The sequence below is a fragment of the Cryptomeria japonica genome, chromosome 11 (assembly GCF_030272615.1).
Source record: "Cryptomeria japonica chromosome 11, Sugi_1.0, whole genome shotgun sequence".
NCBI lineage: Eukaryota > Viridiplantae > Streptophyta > Pinopsida > Cupressales > Cupressaceae > Cryptomeria > Cryptomeria japonica.
The window spans coordinates 559150158-559170684 of record NC_081415.1 but is presented as its reverse complement, the minus strand read 5'-3'; the positions used below and the strand labels follow the sequence as shown (position 1 = coordinate 559170684).

The 20527-nt window shown below is 38.0% G+C and overlaps 1 long non-coding RNA gene across 2 annotated transcripts; it reads left to right on the top strand.

Annotated features, from left to right (window-relative positions):
• The first annotated feature begins 2118 nt into the window (after positions 1-2118).
• Positions 2119-19379, top strand: LOC131859922 (uncharacterized). Of its 2 annotated transcripts, none has more exons than XR_009359495.1 (3): positions 2119-2775; positions 3633-4160; positions 18915-19379. It is a non-coding gene; the product is annotated as an uncharacterized LOC131859922 (long non-coding RNA). The 2 variants fall into 2 exon arrangements; XR_009359494.1 differs by lacking the exon at positions 18915-19379 and adding an exon at positions 18311-18885.
• Positions 19380-20527: the final 1148 nt, after the last annotated feature.

The following is a 20527-nucleotide window of genomic DNA, read 5'->3' as shown; positions in this document are numbered from 1 at the left end:
ACAAAAAACATCAAGGCAAAAGTTGTAGAGACATAGCAATTAATAGAGATGGGTATGATTTAGAAACTTTACATAGAAATATGGAATATCAACAATCATTGGTTGTAAGTCTCATTGATGTCATTTGCCAACAAGCATATGTTGCTCATCTTCAATAGTCATTCGTTGAAAATGAGCAACATATGATTGTTGGCATACGACATCAACAAGACTTAACAACAGACACATAGTTAATGGAATACTTTGCATCATTAGAGAAATTCAAAATACTTTTAAGATTGATGTGGCAACCAGGAATATTAATAACGTCACCTATTTCACAACTGATAGCAGAGTTTACAAAAGTTTTGTCAAAGCAGCTTATGTTAGGAACAAAGTTTGCATATCTAATTTCGAGCAAACACACAAGGGGTTTGATGTGTTGGAAGTTCAATGTGGCAGCAATGAAAGGGTTTTTTCTATCCGTGTGCTAAAGGAACATTGGATTGCAGTGTACATCACAAAGATTTCTTTTGGTAAAGACAACAAATTAAAAACCCTAACATATTTATCTTCTAGCTTTAGTTACAGATGCAAATTTTAAAGATACTTCTATCTAAAATTGATGTGGCAACCAGGATTTTTGTAAAAATGACACTTTTTCAAACTGAAAATCTTACATGTTGTCTACAACGCCCTTCGATCGACATAAATAGTTAAAAGCCACTATGTTTGTCACATGATCAGACCACATGTGTGAAAAACAATCGTGTTCTTTAACATTCCTAGTTGTGTGTGAAAAACCATAGTTTTATTTATTGTGTTTTGATTTTACCTTCTGTATCATTCCGTGATTTTTAACATTCCCAGTTCTAACAAGTGATCAAAAAATGCGTATTCGTGAAACAAACATACAGACTAGGTAGAATTTGAAATTTCCAAATATTTTACTCTCCTCTCAAAAATAATTTCGTCTACTTTAGCATACCCAGTCCCGTCGGGCAGTCCAAATCAATGCAAAAAAGACATACAGAAAGAGAAAACCCTAGATCTGTGGGAAGGGCATTACAGAAACCCTCACGAATTTTTTACGACCCACACTGAATACAAAAGACTTTCTTATGCCTTATCCTTAGCAATCCCAGTCTTGACAGGTGGCCAAAATGGACACAAAAATGAGACACACAATGAGAAAACCCTTGTTCATATATAAAACATTATATTACGGCACTAGGGTTACCTTATATGCATTGATGAACATTCCTCTTCCACCCACAGTCCCTACCAGCATGACAAATCAACAAACACATATTGGTAAATATACCCTACCTGTATGGTTCAAGCTCGCTTGAAGAGAACGACGACTATGCCTCCAAAACGTCATCACCACCTTTGCTTCCCTGCACTACGAACGACAAAAAAAATCCCAAACTTACATAAACCGGTTTGTATGCCTATGCATTTTCGAAAAAAAATATATAAAACAATAATTTGCAGTATTACCGTGCTTTTTTGGAGACTACGAAAGATTACAAAATTATCACATCCCTAAAGACTGCGAATATTCAGAGAGAATCTCCAACTGCCTGGAGAGAAATTTACTAGCTTCAACTATTTAAAGACTCTCTGACGACAAACAACTCGAAGCTAAAAGCTTCGTTCTGCTTCGAAATCAATGACTAGATGAAAACATGCAAACCAACACCGGTTTCGTGGAATGGTTGTGGCCCTTCGTTAGCCCATTCACAAATTCCAATGCTATTTCCGTCATCTAATTCAAAATCCTTTTTCGTTGCCGTTCGATGACCCTACCGGAAACTCGCAATGTTATTTCCGTCATGTAATTCAAAATCCTTTTCCGTTGCCGTCCGATGACCCTGCCGGAAACTCGTGTACCGTCAGCACCCCGTGACCTTCTCCGTGGACCCCATGCCATGTCGTTCAATTGGCCCTTAGTAACGGTTCTCCTTGGGCCCCTATGCCACGTCATGTAATCTCCCACATGACAATAGCGAGTTCCTAAAAAAAAAAAAAAAGAAGAAAAAGAAAAGAAAGAAGAAGAAAAAAAAGAAAGAAAAAAGAAAAGGTTCTCTATAATTACCTTTTTAATTTTCAAAAAGTGTAAACGGCCATGTAAGATTTCCGTTGGGCGGCATACATACAAATGGCCAGCGTTTAAATTGGTGATCTGCGGCCCATGACTCTATGCCTCCGATTTATGCGATGACTACGCCTCCAATCCATCCTTAGCCAATCAAGAGAGCACAACGCAGGGATTTTCGTTTTGGCTAGTGTACACTAGTCACTTGATTGATGATTTTGGCAATTGTTGAATGGAAAATTGCTGCCAGAAGTCCCCTCTGTTGCTGTTCCTAGTTATTGTTGTGTTGCCTTCTGGACTCAGTGAAAACAAATCCTGGGCAACAGGTTGTCCAGCGCATACCCTACCACCCAAACAGTAATGGGCATCTTAGGGTTTTCATCCCTGCTTAAAATCAGCACCATGAAGATGACAACGATAAATGCCGCTTCAAAATTTATGAATCCTTTTTAAAAATCCATTTTTGTGCATATCCTACAATTATGGCATTCCATGAAATGACAGTTCTTTTTTGTGTTTAAAATGTGGATATGCTAGGGTTTTATACTCTGTTTCGACTCTGGAGTTCGAATTGCCTTTTTTTGATAGCCCTGAGGTAGCTGTTACTCACAGAAGAACCTGTCAAGTACAGTCTAATCAGTCTTCTGTAAGTGAATTTCGTAATAAACAGTAAACACGTGTCACCTATAAATTAGGTAAGATACTATTATTGTTAAAAATTCTATTTCACTGATACGGTTGTGCCTTCTTTGAGCTTTTGTTAAAAAATGGATGTGTTTATTTGAACTTGTGCAAATCGGGTTACATTTTTCTAAGCCTTAGTAGTAATTTTTCTCCTTGGGTTCTGTTTTTTGAGCCTCTGCAAATTGGATCATAATTATTTGAGTAATTTATAAGTTTGTGTAAATTGGGACATGCTTTTTAATGTTGGTGTAAATTGGGTCATTTGAACTTCCTCTTTTTTATTTTTTTGGGGCAAGTTGGGTAAAAAATTCTATTTTGCTAATATGGTTGTGCTTTCTCTGAGCTTTTGTTAAATTTTGGATTTTTTTTAGTTTTTCTGAGCTTGTGCAAATTGGGTTATATTCATTTAGCCTCTGTAACTTTGGGTTTTTCTGAGCCTGGGGAAATTGGGTCATAAATATTTGAGCTTTTGTAAATTAAATTATGTTTTCTTAAATTCAGACTTTTTTTAATGCCGATCAAAATTGGGTTGGAAATTCTATTTTGCTAATACGGTTGTGTATTCTCTGAGCTTTTGTTAAAAAATGGATGTGTTTTTTTGAGCTTGTGCAAATGGGGTTATATTTTTCAAGCCTCTGTAATTAGTTTTTCCCAATGGTTTCTTTTTTTTGAGCTTATGTGAATTGGGTCATAATTATTTGAACTTTTGTAAATTGGATCAGGTTTTCTTCAGCTTCTGTAAATTGTAACATGCTTCAATGCTGGTGTAAATTGGATTATTCTTTTGAACTTATGTAACTATATTATGTTAGCTTCTACAAACATTTTCTATTTGGAATAAAATGTAGCAAGAAATGATGTGACATAGGTGTAAATATGCCATTGCGTCAAAAGCTCAGGCGTTGAGCTATCAACGCCCGCTACAAATCACTTACCCAGATCCGTGGGAGGCTATTAAGCCATGTCGTGAACCCCAAAGGAGGTGCTGACCACCAAGTCAACAATCTCCCCCTCAGCACCAATTGAGGGTTGCGCACCGAAGGAAAGCTCAACGCCCTCTACAAACGCCAGACTTACCCAGATCCGTGGGAGGCTAAGTCAACAATGTCCCCCTCAGCACCGATTGAGGGTTGCGCACCGAAGGAATGAAGGAGACCTCACGGATTCAAACCCGTGACCCAAGTCTCTGATACCAATTGTAGGTATGTTTGTCGTTGCGCCAAAAGCTCAATCTATTAACGCCCGCTACAAACGTCAGTCTTGCCCAGAACCACGGGAGGCGGTTAAGCCATGTCGTGAACCCGAAGAAGGTGCTGACCACCAAGTCAACAATATGGACTATGGACTACTGAAGGAGTGAGCACAAGAGCAGTGAAAGTGTCAGTTAATTAGCAAGGTTAGTAATCGCTACAGTAACTCAGAGTAGCAATAATGCTGCTCAGAAAATAGCCAGTAATGAAGCATTAACTTGCTCTAATATATTAAATGCTCGATGAGGTGATCTAGGCAGCCTAAATATGATTTATTCATTGGTCTAATAATTTTAATTTGTTGCTCCATTGTTTATTTTTATTTTTTTCCTTTTGATTTCTGTCGAACAGAAAACTTTTTAGTGTTCCTACTTTTTCCTTTCTTTCTTTTCAAGATGAAATTTAAGGATTTTGCAAGACCAAGAATTTTCTTTGAGAATTTCTATTGAAGAGTAAATTGTGACCTTTGTAGCCAGACGATGAATTATAACTAATTTATGTATGGACATATTTTCAATCTATTTTTTCCACTAAACTACGTTAATTCAATTGTCTTTGTTGGTATACAGAGACAACTTGTCCAATAACAGTTATTATAATTGTGGAAAATCTCTCTTCTAAAATGTTTGCCTTTGCCACTGGACTGAATAATTGGTTGTATTTGTCTCAATCATCTTGTCTTTCAAACAATTTTTCGGAATACTTCTTCCAAATTCTAGAAGTTTATGAACATATTCTCCTTTTGAAGAGGGAGTCTTAGTCTATTGATGAATTGGGTAGTTAAATAAATTCTGAGGCCCTTCAAAACAATCGAAGACCTTGCTAAAGGTTCCGATACTGTATCATTTGGCTTTTGTCTAATGTTGCAAATTTCAGGGAATTTGGCTTTCTCGAAATTCTACATTGCCTTAAATACCCTGACAAAATGCTTCCATGTAGAAGGATGTTAGCTTCCTTGGTCTGTCAATTTTGTGGTAGAGCGGCGTAGTTCTACCACCACACACCTACCTTGCCTTCAGCTTGGAATACTGAACTGCACTTCCTTCAAATCTACAAAATATCAAATGTATTGAAGAACTTTTAGACCAACAAGGTTGACCATCGCCTGTGGTGCTGGTATTTTGCATATTATTGGCTATTTGATTTTGCAAACCAACCAGCAATCCCTCTTTCAAAGTATCTCTTTTACTTTTCAATGCACTGTCTTCTTGATGTGTTGAGCAATCTGTTTTTTCTGGCTGCCATGCTATTCCTTGCCTCACTAAACTGCACCAAAACTTAATCTTCTTGTCAATGCCAACCTCAATCTAAACCTTTTCATATATCTCCTTAACGTAGGAGTCCTGAAAAAGGTAAGACAAAACAGCAGGGATTTTATTTGTAACAAGCACAACATTATCAATGAAAACAGCAAAAGAGTCCTATTATTAAATGTTCCATCATTCTTCTTCACCCCTATCTTATCCTTTATAAATTATTGGTCATTTTCTTTGAAATAGCAACTATTCAAAAGAAATATTAACAATACTTCTGTTCCTGTTTTATATACTCCGAGATAGAGAACTAATATATGCTAATACTTCTGAGCCTAATAGAAGTATTTGTTTTGCATGCCGTGAAACTATGCATGACAGCTATCTCAGTTTTAACTTTTATTAAGTATCTACATGTACATGATTTAACTACAACTAGATGTCTGATTTCGGCATTCCACTGCATCAATCAGAGGGAGCTTAAGCTTGTGATCTCTCATATTGGTCCTTTATGAGAATACCAAATAGGGCATTTTGTAGGGCACCTGCTTGTTAGGAAGCCAAAGTTTGGCGAGAATGAGATTCATAATTTCTTACTTCTGGATATTTTTACTTTAATCAAATACTAAACCAGGTCTTCAGTTAGGTATCCATTTCCCTTGTTATTTATTTACACAAATGTGTGATCATATTCACGCTCTTCGATATACAGGCTGAGAGATTGTTGGGAATGGAGCTTTTACATTAATTTTTTATTTTAGTGAGCATAAGGTATGGCATGATCTAGTGTGCTTTTATATGTATTTTTTTAGGGTATGGCTGCTTTTAGCAGAACTCTTAGAGAAAAATTAGCTTAACATTTATGCTAGGGGCTATAGGTTTCTGAATAGTTAGTTGTGAAGCAGATACAACTCCTCATGGATAGATAGATGGATATATAGGTAGATCGATAGATAGATAGATAGATAGGTGATGGTACATGGAAATGATTCAAATTTCTATGTTACCCTGAGTTTCCAGGACGGGGACAGCAGGTGACGGGGGTACGCATTTCCGGGAGGGTGATTTTTTTTTTGGCCAATTTTGGGGACGGCTAGGGGACGGCTATATAAAAATAGGGAAAATTAAAATATATAGGAAAATTTAAAATACTCATATGAAAACATGGATAAAGCATGCACATATACATTGCAGAACCTTAACATATAGGAACTAGCAGAGTTCTTAAGCCAAATTTGTGTTAAATTGAGAGTCAGTCAAATTGCTTATAGAATTCATTGTCAAAATTCACTGTCAATATGCAGAATTTATGGGGACGTCCCCTGTCCCTGGGAAGTCCCCAGGACGGGGACGCCTGAAAAAAATACCTGGGACGTGTCCCCGGGTAACATAGTTCAATAAACGAATAAGGACTTCTGAGCATGAACAGTGATATTTATTTGTCTGATGAGGGTTCCTTTACTTGTTCATTGGAGAAATGCAAACTATTTACAATCCATTAAATTCATTTCACATATAGTATGCACAAAAGTTCGTGAAAGTGTTCAATGACTCGTTAATATCAAGGAGGGGGAACCTGCTGGTTGACATGTAATTGTTGATGACTTAGTGCAGTCAGTTGGCACTCTTGTTTAACGCCAAGTAGCTGGTCATTTACTTAGAAGCAGACCTTTCCTCTGCTTAGCTGATAGGGTCCAAATATTTTAGTTTTTCCAATCTTGCTCTATTTAACTTGATATTGTCTTTTAAATATTCAATACTTTGATATTCATTTCTACTTTGAGTTCTACTGACGATGATGATAGCCTCTTAAAAACCCACTAGAATGAATTGATCACAGATTCACAATGACAGCAACTCGAAACCCACTTGATATGCATTTCTCTTCTTTTAATTTTGTAAACAGGGATTGTGATTTTGGAAGGTGAACAACATCATATTTTCTACGGAGGCTGCTTCAATTTGACACATGACTTTTCTGGATGCAAAATTAATCAATTGAAATAGAGAGGGGTTATCATTAATGCCTGGATAAACAAATGAAGCCTCCCTCATCCCTGATAGTTGGACAAGTTTGAGGATGGATAACCAGATAAAGGTAAGAGCGGAAGTTAGAATTTATACATAAGTCAGCATATAAGCAGTTGTTGAAGGGTAGTTGGAACCCTGCCTCTTTTTCCTTGATATGCCCACGTGCCTATAGAGACTAAGGAAGAAAATTGAGCTATTTTTTTGATTGAGGAATGTTTAGTTATTATGCTTTTATAGGAGCCAATTTTTATTTTGGCAATTTGGGGACGGGAAAACGTCCCCTGGCCATCCCCAAGTCCCTGGGACTGGGACGAGGGTTTTGAGGCCGGGGAAGCGTCCCGGGTTTCATAGTTCTTATGTCATTGCATAGGAATTCTAAACTTCTCCTTGGTAGCCTAAGTTCTCTAAACTTTAATCTACAAATTGTGCAGAGAGCTTATGTCAACGGTAACTTTTTCCACAGTAATAATAAAGGTTGAAACAAAATTTTAAGCATCTTTAAGTGTTTTCTTTGACTTTTTGGAAGTGTGATTGCTTGTTTCAATATTGAGGCTGCATATATAGTGATGCAACAAGAAATAAAACTCACTCAAAGTCAAGCCTAAGGATGGGGATGGTAAATATGTTCTTTTTTGTTTTCCACAGTAAAGTGTACAGTTTAAACAAATATTTGTAGGGGAAAATGAAAAAATCCCTTGTAATATCCTTGGTCATATGAAACAACTTTAGACCAATATTTTACTTTTCTTTTTTTTTAAACGTTCTTATATAAGTGCTTGCATTTCGGATTTCCTCTGACCCAGAGAGCATTGGCTGCTCATTGCACTGCAGAAATTAGTGCATATGTACCTCATGGCGTCTTTCCTTTAAATCAATGGGAGCGGTTATAACATGATAATGGTAGTAAATTGAATTGAGATCACTATTTGTTTATTGGTTCTATACCACTTGGTTTTGTTAACCTCGTTTTTCATATAGTCTAATCGCATTTGCTGCATTTAGTATTTTTATTCAATTGAAGGTGGAGCAGAAAATGGGTTTGCATAGTTTGGGTTGCAGATTCGTGCCCTCTGACTGTTATTGCAGTAAGTGACAAACACCCATTTGAAATTCTTAGTTTGGAAAAGCAAATTACAGTTGCTCTTCAGGTTTGCAATTTTCTACCTTGATGTAGAGAATAAATCATTGGGGTTCAAGACTGTCCGTTTGCTTTAAGCAGTGCATATGCAATTTAAAGAATTTGGGATTATCATATTATGGGTGGAACACCTATATGTAATGTACCCAACCGTACGGTACCCAAATTTCCACCGCACGTCACTGTTGATGTGTATTTTATACACCATCATACACAAAATAAAATACCAATAGGCATCTTATCCTCTCTTGAGAAAATAGTCTCTAAATGCTGAAGATTCGCATAAAGGATCAGTTAGGAAGACTCCAAGGTTCTGTTAGTAGGGTCTCTACGTGTGGACAAGCTTCCAGCGGTATGATGTGATTTGCTGTTTCCTTCAAGGGGTCTTACGCATTCCGAAAGTTCAAGATTTGCTAAACTAAGAAACTATTAAAAAATAACAAAAAAGTGGGGTTTGAAAGAGGTCTAGTCTAATCTAACCCTAAGAATGACTTCGTGTAGACAAGACTTGGCAAGATTCAACCAACTTCAATTTTGCCATAAGATAACAACTCAATTGAAATTGATGCGATCTTCTAAGGTAACAAAATGATATTCAATGCATCAAAGATCAAAGACACTACCACGAAGGTACATATCCAAGATACTATAATGATTGAAGATTAAGGGACCCAAAGTTTTCTCCAGTCGACCACACAAAGCGTTCCTACAATCAGCAAGAAGCTAGTGGTTTGGATTACGAATCCTACCAAAGATCAAGTCTCACACTATGTCCTTCAAACTAACACACTACTTTGATTGAGCATGATTCAAGTAGATTAAACAACCATGAAGATAACCAAGAAAGTTGCAACAAAACACCATAACTTCAATATTTCATTGATTTCCAAGTCATCATATACAACAATTGCTTGAATTCCTCTATTTAAAACTCAATCTTGCTACAAAATAAAATTGCTTCTAGCTCTAATCTCTCTAATCTCTATTCTCTCTTACATCAACTATCGACTATTGACTATTGACTATTGACTATTGACTATTGACTATTTTCAAATGAAATGAAAAATGGGGGTATAAATAGCATCCCCAATTACAATGAAAGGTCCAGATCGAAAGTAGATCAACGGTCAAGATCATGACACCTAAACCCTAATTAGGGTTTGTTACAAATGGCCTCCTTTTTACTGAACAATATTAAATACATAGCCAAATATTAAATTTGGCACAAAAATCTAGTAGACATAAACCAATGACAAATAAGATGCCATGTCATCTATAACAACCTTTCATCTAGAACCTTATTCCCTTTCCAATGTTCTTTTTTAGCATATGCAATGAATCTTGTCACGATTCCTTCGATTTCTGCAATTGGAATCTCGGGAAGATTCTTCATACTCTCTTCCAAGTGAATGACCTGATCGAATGCATCTAGAAGAGCTGCGTCCCAAGTAGATTCAAGTTCCTTTGTTCTTTCAATTAGGAGCATGGTGGCAAACATTTGATCATATTGCTCATCTGTAACATTTGCGTCCTTGCAAAAGATGACCTTGATTCTATCCTCTAATTCCTGCATATCCACATCTGTCTCGACCTCGATCCTTCTGCCAAGAATGGTACGAAGTACCTCAAATACTTTGTCCTGGATCGGATTGATCACCTCCTCAACTCGGCCACATCTAACACTGATGTCCTCGAAGAAAACACTCTTCATATGGAGTAAGGTTGACCACTGAAACAAATTGTGAGATTCTCCATCCAAGATCTTCTCTTGCGCTAAAACTTTCCTTGATGTGTGTCTAATTACCTTCAAGACAGGAATGATAACATCCTTGGTATGGGCGAATGCAACTACTGTTATCATCAAATTGTGGATTATCTCAAGAACCTGGATAGCTTGATGAATAATCTTCATCATCCTTGTTACAAATTCTATGGCCACTGTATGAGATCTATCCATCCAATTACTTGTACGTTGGACCATGTTCCTGAATCTTTCTGCCTCATTGATTGATTGAAGTGGAAGTGCCTGCACTGGTGATCTAGCTGGATCCTGACGTCCCAAAGGTTCATTGATGTGACTGAAATATGTCCTCCATGCACCGACCTCTCTCTCAAGCTTTCTGTTCTTCTCCATTTCTTCTCTAAGCTTGTCCTTTAATGCCTCAAATGAATTGGTGGCATCATCTAAAGTCTGCTCTGCTGTAGATGGCCCTAGCTCAAATGTCTGTATATCATATTCCTCTGCTAGGATCTCACCTTCATATTTGTCTACCGCCGGTGTAGCTATCTGCAATTTCCTGGATCCAGTCTCATCTCGAATCATCTTGGACATCTTGGTAGCCTTTCTCTTTTCTGTTACTTCGTGTGAACGTCCAACAAGGCTCTCTAAATCAATTGCATTGTCCTCGTCCTCTACTACAATCACCTTGGTTAATCTTTCCTTCAACCAATCTGGGATAATCGATCTTGTTTCTTGAACTTGAATCTCCTTATGCACTATTTCTTCTTGTCTGGGAGGAGATGATATTTCATTGTCCTCTTTATCTTCATCTAACTCATAGTCTTGGAGAGATCCATCTGGTGACCCTTGTTGTGCTTGTCCTTCCTCCTGCCTGTCGTTCTGTACCATAGACCCCATGGATTCTTCCACTTGAATTGTTCTCTTCTCAGGTCTAGAAGAAGTACCGGATGATCTATCTCTGTTAGCCTCTTGTTTCTTCTTGGAAGATTCCCTCTTTCCAGGTCTTTCTTTCCTCTTCAAACCTCTTGGATGGATATTGCCCTCACTGGCACATCGAAGGTTACCTTCACCTGAATTTCTAGGATTAGGATTGCCTTCACTCACACTAGCTCCACCTTCGGCTGGTTTCTCTTCCAAAGTGAAAGTCATAGCTATGCCTTGTTCTCTCAACTTTTGATGTTGTATGTCAACCCATCTACGAGTACAAGACAAGACTGGTGCCATCAAAGTATCTAAATCCACGACCTCGGGCTCATTCCAATCTAACCTTATTGTTTTGCTTTCTCGATCATAGGAAGACTGGATATGTCTGCCACTGTCCTGAGCTTGGTCAGCCACTCTGTAAATCCTGCATTTTCTGATGAAATCCAAAGGCAATCTAGAATGCATTTTCCATTTCACTTCAAGATCATCTAAGAGATTCATCATAAAATCTTCTATTTGGTACTCATGCCTAAACTTTCTACCGACTGTCTCCTCTAAATGTCCATGTGGATCAAAGCTTTCTCTCAAAGCAAAAGATGGAAAAGAATACAAGGCTAACTCCTTCTCTGCGTCATCCATGGCTAAAGCATTAGGACATACCACAACTGAGTTACCCAAAATGATAGGTACTGGAACTCCATTCTGATGTCTGTGTCTGAATGCCTTCACATATGCTGCCAACTGTCTTGTTACTTCAAGTAACACAATTCTGTCTGTCGGATATCTCGGCAACATGTATGGAGGTAAAGGACATCCATGCACTCTAATATAAGTGAACTTGGGAAACTGAATGAACCAAGCACCGTACCTCTTTATGAATTCCTGTGCATTCTGAGATAACCTGTTGTGAATTCCACCTCGCAACGTCCTTGTGTTGTGCATCGTGAAAGTATCATTAACCAACTTATAGTTGTTCCCTGGCGGATGATGCAAGTAGGCATAGGAATCACAAGCTCTGACCTCGCTGGGTCCTCTTCCAATCACTCCTCTGTGAGGTAGTCCTGCGTATTCAACACTCCTAATCAAGGCATAGATGACGTATGAACTCATGTGGAAGGACTTAGTAGCCTTGAGTCTCCTTAACTGTACGTCCAAGCAATGGCTAATCATCCTAGCCCAATGTATGGTACCCTTCCCTTGAATGATCACCTGGATGAAGTAGAACATCCACTTCTCAAAATAGAAGGCATGAGGGGCTCCTGTAACTCGGTTGAGCATAGTAATTAAATCTCTGTACTCCTCCTGGAAATCAATCTTGTGCGGTGTGTTCGGGACCTTGCTCAGACGGGGACGGCTCTTAAGTAACCAGTTCTTATTGATTATGCTTAGACAAGCATCTGGATCATCTTCGTACATTGACCTGGCTCCTTCTAAGCTCTTATATATCATGTCCCTGTGCTCTAGAAGATGGAAGGCTTCACTTATAGCTTCCTCTGAAAGGTATGCCAAAGTGTTTCCCTCATTGGATACGATCGTTCTGGACTGTGGATCATAGTGACGAGCACACTCGATCATCAACTCATGGCACTGAACAGCTGGAGGAAAGCCGACCGCCTTAATGATGCCACTCTCGATTATTCTCCGGGCGACTGGTGATGGCTTGCCAATGTAAGGGACCTCTCGAAACTTCTTCGTGCTGAAGTTGCCTAAGTTTGTATCTCCAATGTTGCTCCACTTCGACACGATCTTAGTCTCCACTTCTTCGGTCTTCTGATCTTCTTTCATGAGAGCTGAACGACTGGTGGATGCTCCCGCCTTTGGGGTTGCCATACCTACACAACATTTCATAATAAGTAACTAGATATTGCAATGCATAACATAGATTAGAGAGTAAATTTTAGGAAACTTCATGATAAGTCTTTGAGTTATCATTTCCTAAAATAAAACGATTGAGCTAGGAATTCAAAATTCAAAATTCAAAATTTAAGTTATGACGATCAACAAATAAAACAATAAAACCAATATCGCCATACCTCAATAGAGAGCTAACTCTAGAATGCAAAATGAAAAGGATTCGCCTAGGCAAAATTGACGTATAAATAGTCTTCAACGCAATCTCTCCTTTAAAATATCAATTTCACCACCTTTTGATATGTCCTCGATGTGATCTTCAAAGCAACGTTCCTCTTATTAAGTTCGCCACCCTTCAAGTTTTTTGACGTGTTCTTCAATGCCTTTGACAATTCGCTTCAAATGGAAACTTGGACTCGCACCACTTTGGATAGTAGTTCGCACCACCTAGCTTTGTAAACTCCAAATCGCACTTTCAAACACAATTTCGCACTTCCTTGGATATAAATTCGCACTTCTCCCTTTGATCGCATATGAGATGAAAAAATGATAATGTGAAAATAATGATTTTCACCTCTCCCTTTATAGCGCTCACCTCACCATTCACCCCAAGGCCGACTTTTGTGAAATAAAGCAATTTTTAAACGATTTTTTAATAAGTAATAAAGGCCAACCTCCATATCTTAGCGCTCTTTTTGATTTTTTATTAATTAATTAATAATTAATTAAATGCCTTTGTTTTTAAATTATCAAATTCGATTTTTTAAAGGCAAAATAATTAATAAATGTTAAGCACAATATTTAAATGCCATTTAATTGAATTTTCAAAACATATCGAATTTTAGCATTTAAAATAAATTCAAAAATATTTGTTTTGGGCGCCAAAATTTGAAAATGAAATATACATACCTCATCGCCCTGGTCCCTGACTGAGGGACATGAGCGATCCATCACTTTTGTCTTGATTCTTGCAATTTTTACGTCCAAGGTCTCCATCCCCACATTGGATTTACCATTTTCGCTAGGTCCTTCGAACTAGATCGACTTGCATGTGTGCATGAGTGCCTTTGGATGTATTATCGCCCTGGTCCCTTGGAGAGGGACAGGAGCGATCCAAATATTTTCACTTGAAATTCTCCATTTTTGATATCAACTCCTCCTTCATCACCTTTTAGAAGACGTTTCAAACCTTGTACAACTTTATTTTAACGTGATCTTTAAAGGATAACATGTGTTTTGGCAAATATCGCCCTGGTCCCTTGGAGAGGGATAGGAGCGATCCTCATAATTTCTCCTTGACCTGACATCTTTAATCTCTAATCTTCATTGTAGGGCGAATAATAACATTGTTTGTTCATTCCATGCTTGTTCCACTTGATTTTTACAAGGCATTTAGACTTTAGAAAGATTATTGCCCTTGTCCCTTGGAGAGGGACAGGAGCGATCTGGAAGCTCTAGCCAAAATGTGTGATCTTTCAACCTTGATTCTTCGTTCATTGCCTCTTGAAGGACGTCCTTGATCTCACGTGCACTTGCCTTGACATGCATTTAAAGGATCATGAGTGTTTTAATGAAATCGCCTTGGTCCTTGTCCAAAGGACAGGAACGATATGAGTTCCTTGCACAAATTGGTAACACTTTGATGTTCAAAACTCTTGCATATCATCTTCAAAAGACACCTTATACCTTGTGTGATCCCGAAAAACCCTGACTTGGCATGAACTTGAAGGAAAATGAAGAATCCCAAGCAAATCGCCCTGGTCCCTTGGAGAGGGACAGGAGCGATATAGCTTCCTTGTTCAATTTGATGATTGTTTAACGTTTGAAGCCTTTGAATATCATCTTTTAATCATGTCTTGGACCCCATACGACCTTGCAAAACCTTGACCTTACGTGATTTTTGAGGGATTTGGCCAATATAATAAACATCGCTCTGGTCCCTTCCTGAGGGACAGGAGCGAACTTCAAGTCTTTGGGTTCATGCTTGCGTTCTCCAACTTGCAATTGTCCTCATTGGGTAAAACGTGATCCCTTGATCTTCCTTAATCACTTGATGCTTGTTAATCTTTCGAAATCTATGCCTTTATGCAAATTTCGCTCTGGTCCCTTCCTGAGGGACAGGAGCGATCCTTGTGTCCTTGGTCAAATTTGCAAACTTTTGATCTTTGTTCTTCATTGGGACGCTTCGAAACGCCTTTGCCACCCTTCCTCTTGACTTGGAACGGTTTTGAACTTGAGGAAAAGGCAACATACTCATCATATCGCCCTGGTCCCTTGGAGAGGGACAGGAGCGATCTTGGCCTTGTGGGCTTCATTTCACTTTATCATCTTCGACAACTATCTTCAACGGATTCGTAATGTTTCATTCCATTCACCCATGCCTTGGGATCCATTCAAATTGAGCAAGAAAATCATCTAAAGTAAAAATCGCTCTGGTCCCTCCCTGAGGGACAGGAGCGAACTTAGGTATTTAGGTCCCTTGTTGATGTTTGATAATCTTCAATTTGTCTTCAACGGGTTCAATTCATCTCCTTTCTTGCCTTCAAACTTATAACTTGCTTGATTTTCGTCTGGATTTTGCCTTATGAAGAATTTCGCTCTGGTCCCTGGGAGAGGGACGGGAACTACAAAGAACTTCGCCCTGGTCCCTGACTGAGGGACAGGAGCGATTTTGGCATTTTGGGTCATTCTTCTTCACGTCAGCACCTTAAGTTATATTCATTTGGTAAAATACATCTCCTTGGATCTCTTCAAGACGTCAAGTCATTAAAATCTTGCAAGGACAAAGCAATATTTGATTTGTAGCTCCGGTCCTTCACTGAGGGATAGGAGCGATTTTGACTCCTGGAGGCACTTCCGTGTTCGTGAAATTCTTCAATTTATATTCAACGGAAAGATCACGCCATTCTTTACCACTTGCAATTCGAAATTCATCTTGACTCTGCAGGGACAGTAAGATATTTGAAAACGAGCTCCGGTCCTTCACTGAGGGACAGGAGCGATTTTGCTCCTACAGGCCAAAATATCATGATTTTGCACATTTAATCTCTTCACAAGGCGAAAACAAATTATTCCCCATGCCCGGGATCAAAATCAAAAAACTCAAAATTTGGTCAAAAATTACTCAATTGGACAAAATTCACATTTCATCATCAACACTTAGACAAATTTAAGCTCTGCACTCAAAATTCCAATTGCAAATAGACCATTTTGGCGAAATCATTGCATTCAAAATTTGCATTCTTACAAAAGAAGCTCAAAAGCTCTCAAAATTGACTGGATTCTGGCCTAAAAAGACGGCAATTAAAACCCTAAGGCTTGACCCTAAATCCAGACAATTGACTGACTAACAAAACCCTAAAAGCGAAGCGAAAAGCGAGCGAAAAACGAGCAAAAAGAGGGGGTCCCCATTTGCAATGGGGCGATGTGTGAAATGGTCACAACAGTCACGTACCCACTGCAATGTACAAGCACTCTCTTACGACACAGTACCCGAGGGCAAGGTACCTACCTGAGGGAAATATACCCTAGGGCAATTACCGAGGGAAGCACTCGAGGGCAAAGTACCTTCAACATCTTCGGCTCTCAATCAACGACACTCGACACCCTTCAGATCCGGATGTAAAGTTCCACTCGTACGGAAAATAGGCCGCACACTTCCAAACACTCTGTACAACAATGTTACTTCCACTTAAGGACCCAACCATAGATAAGTCCTTCGTCGATAAGATTATTGCAAATATGGGAATGAATTGTCAACACAGAGTATACACCAACAACATTGAATGGCCGAGAACTAGATATTTGTAATTATATTCCACACAGTAGAGATAGATCCGACAATGAAGTAAAAAGTGAAATATCAGGAATGATATCTCCAATGACAGACTAGGGTGGCTACTAACCACCGAAACTGCGACTACAGAATAGGGAGTATCTTGCACCTCCAAAACTGCAATAGTGCCAAACTCCAACTGGAATTCACAGATACAAAGAAAATATAAAATTCACCATACCTACAACTATGCCAAACTCGGAGTTATAAAGAGCTCCGAGAAGTTTCCCGAAGGGTTACAAGCAAGCCGACAATAGTTTATTATTTTATTAATTTGGGCCCCTTTATTTAATAATTAAATTAATTAATTAAATAAGTCCTTATGATATTATTTAAAATTTAGGACCACTTAATTAATTAACTTAATTAAGTCACTTTATTAAAATTGGGGACATTACACTATAGGAGATCTTGTTTCGGACAATGGGATGTCTCGAAGACTTCAAGGTGGAGACGACATGTCTTGCCATCGCTTCGCCACCGCCACCAAGACGGTTGAGATGTCTGGAAGTCTCAGAGACTCACGAGCGTCTGGAAGACTTCCAGGCATCTCCTGTTTTTTGACGTCACAAAAAGTGTTTTCTTTTTAAATTTCAATTTTTTTAAAAAATTTTCGGGTTATCGGCAAAGCCTAATCTTATGTGGGCCCAATGTATGCTTTCAAAACCTTACAAAACCCGCTCAAATCCTCTCATTTTCTCACATTTGATTTTCTAAATTTTTCACGAGCGTCTCGAAGACTTCCAGGCATCTCCCGTTTTTTGACGTCACAAAAAGTGTTTTCCTTTTAAATTTCAATTTTTTTTTTTAATTTTCGGGTTATTGGCAAAGCCTAATCTTATGTGGGCCCAATGTATGCTTTCGAACCTTACAAAACCCCCTCAAATCCTCTCATTTTCTCACATTTGATTTTCTAATTTTTTAACCAGCTAGCTGAAGAGGAGAGAAAAGAGTGTTTGAAGGAGTGAAAAGAGGCTGGATAAAATCACTCTTTTCCAGCTTGCTTTAAGAAGCACCCAACTAAAAGTTCAAATTAAAGGGATTACAAACTCATAACTGAATGATGATACTCTCATGTTGAGGCCATCTTTGAGGATGTTGATGAAAATATATGCTTGTTGTACCACTTTTTGACAGCCATTCTTTGTTTGAATAGTTTTAAAATTTCACAGGGACAGTTATTACTCAATTTTAGTGATCTAATTTCTTCTTAAATTTGTGATATTTATGTAATTTCAAGGACTGATTTATACATTTGCATTGTGCTACAAAAATTGACATTCGTGTAATATTTCGGAGCTATATCCTAATGTGCCTTGTTTTTTCTATGTATTTTACAAAGATGCCTGTTATAGATTACAGATGATAGGCTCATCTCATCCGTGTCTTTTGTATATGAAAATTCAATTCTGAATTTTAGATTATATGAGTGAAATGTACAATATGTTAAATCAACATACTATGTCATGAGCAAAACATTAGGTGCATCATAAGATGCGTAGTTTCATTTTGTGTTTTTGTAGGTTTGATATCACTGGTTTAAAAGCAGAGCATCTTGCCGAGGCAATATTTGTGCAAGAAGTGGCAGAGAAGGTCAAGAAAATCCTATATGGTGGCAAAACAGTTTCACGAGTGCATATAGTAGGGGGGGGAGGAGAAAGCTTAAGTGGGGCACAACTTAGACAATGGGGAAGAGAAAGCTTATGTGGAGCACAACTTAGACAATGATTTGTAATGCATAATTTTTCAATACCCGTGTCAGCTAATCATGCATTAATAATGCTTTGTAACTTGCTAGGAATACAGTGTTCATCTAACCAAGTATTTCATGCATATAAATTGTCAAAATGTATATAATTTTGCAGTTTTTACAAAATAACTAGAGTGTGGCATTCAATGCACATTCCGGCACTCATTTTAGTTATAATCTTTGAAACAATACCTTCAAATGTAAGTTTAGAACAATGTACATATCATTTGTGGAAACTTCCAAAGGGAAATTCATTAGTTTTATGAGCTGCCTTGGGCTTTTGATTAGTAGCTAGCAAATTTCAATAGATGCTCTGACCAGTATTTGCTTCCATAACTTTAGGATATTGATGTAATTCATTGTATGATTTAAAATAGGATTTGCAAAGGTACCGGGTACACATGGCATATGTAGGGATGCTGTAGCAGCAATGCCTTTTTAGAAGAAAATGTAGTCTCTAGTCCATAAATAGAAATATGGTGATGGTACTGCTGATTGTGATAGAAAACAATAATTTTGAATTTATGAAGCAGGGAGATTTGTAGAAAATGAGACATGAAGATTTGCTGTAAACTTCAGGGCCTGATTACCGCTGCTAGTGTTGTGATGCAATGTAATTGCCAAGTTGATTTTGTTAAAGTGCAAGTTAATCTTTGCCCTTGCTTTTTTGGCAATCAACAATTGGCGTGTGACATTGTCCAAAAAATTTGCTAAGGGGAAAAGGTTAAATTCGTATTCTCAAGGATCACTCTTTGTTGGACAATTACAAGGAGCAAATTTTGTGTGATCATACAAAAATTTAGCTTTTGGTCTATGCAGTTTGCCAATTTATTAATTATCAGTTCAGAAGATATTCATTATGATGACGTACATTTCAAATGTTTCAAATAAACGATTGTTTAATTATGAATGCCATTGCTGACATGCGCTACAATGCCTGCATGTGCTTATTTCGATACTGAAAGAATTTTGTTTTTTGCAATGATAATATGCAGCGTATGTCTAGTTTGTTGCAACGATATGTACAATGTATGTCTAGTCATATGATCTACCGAAGGCATGCCACCGAAAAGCACTATAATTGTAGTCCTTTAGATTTTCATCCAAATAACTAGATGGACTTTAGTTTGAACACTCATAAAGGAAGAATATATATTTGCGAAGAAACATTTATCTATTCGATAGAAGTTATTACTTTCCGAAGTAATAATGGCCAAATCATTATAACAGTAGAGTGCCTTTGTTAAATCATCAAATTTTTGGACTTGTAGGAACATTCTATTGAAAAAATGTAACAAACAAATAAGTTATGCCGTGAAAACTAGGAGATCCATTTTGGAAGGGTAAGAAAGAAAAGGTCCTTTTTAAGTCCACAAAGCCTAGTGCCCGCCATACCTAACTGTTCTTTAATTATAGCGTAGCTTATAGCATATGAAACCACCTTTTGTACCCTAGTATACCCAGATAACTAGGTAACTCGGTATATGAGAATTAGATTACTGGATTGCTTATAGGGCTAATTACAGACTAGAAGGGCGCACTTCATATCGAACTCTTCTAGGATTATCTGATAGCATATGAAGCCACCTTGTGCACTTGACTAAACCTAGATTACTAGTTAACTCATCTCGGATTAGCTGATAGCATATGAAACCACCCTGTGCACTTGACTATACCTAGATTACTCGGTAACTTAACATGAGGATTAGATTACAGGGTTGCTTATAGGGCTAATTACAAGCTAGAAGGATGCTAACAATGATTGGGGAGATGGAATTTACACGCATCAAAACCTATTCTGCAAACTGAGTTGTTTATGTGTAGATTTACATAGACAGTCATACGTATACATCTGCAGTAGATTCTCAACTACTGCATACAAATTCAATTTCCTATATAGCTTTTGCTCCCAGCTTGCAGCTTTTGGTAGGGATTGCAGCTGCAGTGCAGCCCCTCTCCTAAATAGATAGCACTATCATGCAGCTTTTGG